This window comes from Tupaia chinensis, unplaced genomic scaffold (genome assembly GCF_000334495.1).
Source record: "Tupaia chinensis unplaced genomic scaffold, TupChi_1.0 Scaffold000226_1, whole genome shotgun sequence".
In the NCBI taxonomy this organism is placed as follows: Eukaryota; Metazoa; Chordata; class Mammalia; order Scandentia; family Tupaiidae; genus Tupaia; species Tupaia belangeri.
The window spans coordinates 1255532-1259902 of NW_006159701.1; positions in this window are offsets into that span (position 1 = coordinate 1255532).

Below are 4371 nucleotides of genomic sequence, written 5' to 3' on the forward strand. Positions count from 1 at the left end.
ACTTTTATCTTGAGTGGTCCCTTCTCCAGGAAGTCTTCCCTGATATAGCACACTGAAATACATGCTCCCTTCATTTCCATAGTTAATCTGTAACACTCCCCTTGTCTCTTTGTTTACTGACGTTGTGTGTATGTGTGTACAAGTATTCAAGAAACTTCGAACAAACATGTGAGCCCATGCACCCTGAATACTTACACGCATGTGACATACTTACACATAGTTGGCCCTCCATATCTGTGGATTCCACAGTATGGATTCTGCCAACCACAGATAAAAAATTTTCAGAAATAAATTAAATGAAAAATATACAGAATAATGAGGATTTGCATAGCACTTCCATTGTATTAGGTATGACAAGTAACAAAGAGCTGATGCAAAGGAGGGTTTGCATAAGTTACACTCACTTTACGTCAGGGACTCGAGCATCCACAGACTGTGTTCTCTTTGGGGAGTGCTGGGATCCCCCACGGATACCGAGAGACGACTGCATGGACATCGGTACCGTCATGGGCCCACGTTAGCATTCAACGGTCTTGAAACGGCTCCCCCTTTTCCAAGGCAGAGCTGGTGAGTGTATGACCCTTTGTCATAAGGGCACCACTCACACTGGATGAGGCTCCACCCTCATGACCTCAGTTCTAACTTGACGACCTCCACAAAGTCCGTGTCTCTAAATGAGGTCCCTTTCAGAGGTACTGGGGGTTGGTAGAACTTCAACGTATCTTGGTTTTTTTTTTTGTTTTTCTTTTTTGGCAGGACAAGGGGGCATGCAATTCAATCCATAACAGCTGGTAAGAGCTGTCCCCCAGAAGGGGGGATCTCAGGTCTGACCATCCTCAACCAGAGGCTATGGGTAGAAGTGGGAAGGAGAGAGAAGTGGGACAGGAGGGAAATATACACGGCCCTGTCTGGATGACTTGGCCATCTCCTGATTCTCTGATGGGTAAGTCAGTAGAACAGTTCTCTTTGGCACAGGTACATACTTCCATTTGGTGAGTCCATAGGAAAATGTCATATATGTATGTATGTGTGTGTGTGCTTCTTTCGTGAGAGAGGGGGAGAGAAAAAGGGAGAGGCATCTCCAAAAGGATCTGCCTCCAACCAACCTCAGCCAACTTGTGCCATAAAGCTGCACACGCACCCAGTACGCACAAGGACACGAACCCCCAACCTTTCCATGTGTGTCCAGCACTATGGAGCGCTGTGTTATCATGCACCACCATCTAGCCCAGGTAAATTCCATTTGAGGAACACCCATCACCAGCCTGCCACTCACAGGAGGCGCCCCAGCTCAGTGGAGAGAGCTGGGACCTCTGTGAGAGATGAGCGCTGGCACATGGGAGGGCAGCGCCCGCAAGCCCACTGACACTGGGACGTGGGGTCAGCGGGGTGTAAGACCCAGGCTCATGTGCTAGGCTCCCCCAAAGCTTCCAACAGTAGAACACTTGGAGACTTAGAATCTTGCACAAGTCATTTCCCTCACCCGGTCTCCGCTTTCTCACCTTGGCACGGGAATGATAATGATTAGGATGTAATGACACGCTGGGAAGGGAGGATACAGCGTATCGTGCTGGTGTCCTAGAGCTGCGATAGCCGAGTGCCACAGCCTGAATGGCTTAAACCACACAAATGTATTTCCTCATAGTTCTGGAGGCTGGAAGCCTGAAATCAACTCGGGGGTAGTGTCTCCTGAGTCTTCTCGGCTTGCAGATGGCCGCCTCCTCACTGTGTCCCCACATGATCTTTTCTCTGTGTGTGTGTGTGGGGGGGGGTGCACCTCTGGAGTCTCCAAACTTTCTCTTCTTAGAAGGACACCAGTCAGAATGAATGAGGGCCCAATTCAAGGGCCTCATTTTAGTGCAGTCCCCTCCTTAAAGGCCTCATCTCCAACGACATCCGCAAGTACTAGGGGTTAAGGACTTGAACAGATGAAATTTAGCTCCTAACACATGCTATGGAAAGTAAGTGGTGGTTTAATTTGTTAATAATGGTAATTATTATTCATGCAGCAAGCAGATAAACATGTCCGAAGTTCCTGGCGCGATCCCCAAACAAAAGCAATTATGGAAGTCAGGAATAGATCCACACTGTTCCTGGCACTGGAGTTTCATGGGCATTTCGGGGCGCAGAATCCGTGAGCTGCTCTGTGTGTGCCAGCAGTGCGGCTCAGCCAATATTCACCAAGCACCTCCCGAGTGCTGGGGACTGTTCCCCGTGCTGAGGATCCGGCAGGAAACAGCCAAAGCCACCTAGCTTTCGTGCAGGAACTGTCCTCGCTGGGGAGACAGACAATAAGAAAATAAATATACGGTCAGAGAGCAAGAAGTACTATAAAGAAAGATACAGATGGAATTACCTTGTGAGTGCCCTGTTAAACATTTATAGGACATTTATTTTATGAAGTACATGTTTGCAAAGGACATCTGTCATTACTCTTCAGGAATGTGTAAGTGCCATATCCAGAAAGGTTAAACGCCGAGTAACAACAGCAAAGCTTTCCTCGTTGTCCAGTAGTGAATAGAAATCCTGAAGATGCTCATTGAAAGTCAGTTGAGAGGGGTCAGCAGGTGGCGTCGTGGTTAAAATGCTGGACTCTCACATGGAAGACCACAGTTTGAATCCCGGACCTGGTGGTTTGCTTTCTCGCTCTCTTTCTCTCTGTCTCTCTCTGGTGAGCACATAAGCCCTATAGCAAATTTTTAAAATAATGATAAAGAAAGAAAAAAAAGCTGATTGAGGAATCTGGATGGTGCCAGGCATGTGTGTGCCCATGAACATGCCAGGCATGTGTGTGCCCGTGATTCTGGGCTGGCTGAAGCAGGGGCTGGATTGTGGCATCAGGACTGTGTTGGGGTGCTGTCTCTGTCTCTGTATCTCTCCTGATCATGGAAGAAATAGAACTTTTAGGAACAGTTAAACATTCTAGAAAATGACTGCCACCCTTCTGCCTCTCAGACTGCCCAACCCAACCCAGCCTGAAGGAGAAGGTACTAACTCGGCCTGATCCTCTTCCCTGTGAGCCAACTCCGGAAACTCCACAGTGAGCTCTGGTGACATGCAGGCAGCGAGTCTGGCCCATACAGGCAGTAAGTGCCATCCAAGCCTTTGCTTTCACCCCTTCTGCTACCTGCGAGAGCAAAATGACTTATCCCCCGGACTCTGCCACTCATACCCCAGATGTGTCATTCATTCCCTGTGTGACCTTTGAGTTCAGGTTTGTTTTGTTTTGTTTTGTTTTGTTTTAGGAGAGAGTTTTGCTATAGGACACATGTGCTCGCCAGAAAGACAGCCAGAAAGCAAGAAATCATCCCCCAGGAGGGATGCCACGCCACAATCCCTTCTCCTCCATTCTCCTCTTGGGATCTTGGGCACGAATGCACACATGCCCGGAGTGAGTTTAAGCCACCGGGTCCAGAACTGGAACCACGGTCAACTACAAGGCAGTCCAGTGACGTAGCCAACTGCTGGTCCCAAGTTCAGTTCTTTCTAGACTCTCCTTTATTCATCTGTAAGATGGGTCTAGAACAAGTACCCAACCCAATGGCCTCATAAGGAAGTGGATGCCCACAATGCACTTAGCAGTCAGCCAACAGCAAACATAGCATCATTGTCCTTTGGGCTCAGAAGCACTGTTCCCTGACACCCATGTCTGAGGTTCCCCTGGTTGGCAGTGCCCTGCCATGGCTTCTCTGCTAACAACCAAAGCTACTCAAAGGAGAGGGTGTTGATGCCTTGGACTCAGGTGGGTTAAGTGACTTCTCCAAATGTTTCTTCTTGTTACCAGGTGCACTCAGCAAAAAGAGACAGAGAGATAGAGAGAAGGATAGGAAGAAGCCCCCCCATTGGGGAATGGTCACACTGCAATCCCCTCTTCGCCACCTCTCCCTCTTTTCAGGATTTTGGACACACATGCACACAAGCCTGGCTTGGTTTTCAAACCACCAAGTCCTGAATTCAAACCGTACAACTGGCCATGTGGGATCAACAGGCCAAAGAGCTGCCTCAAGACCATTTTTAACAGAACATCCATGTCTTAAAGAACTCTAGATAGCAAAACCTCAAGGAAATTTTACAGGTGAGGAAAATGAGGCTCAGAGGAAAACGATTTTTGTCCAAAAGACAGAGGCAAGTTCAGACTCAACATTCATTCAACACATAGTTATTATTTTTGTGAACATCTAATCATTATACGTCTTTGTGGGAGTACAATGTGAGTTTACAGCATGAGAATGCGACATGCCATGATTCATTCAGGGCCATCGGCATACCTGTCACCTCAATCATTTCTCATCACTTGTGTTGGAGACATTCAAAATCTCCCCTGGGCTGGCTCCAGGGTGCAACAGTAATGCGCTGTTCAAGAGAATCTGG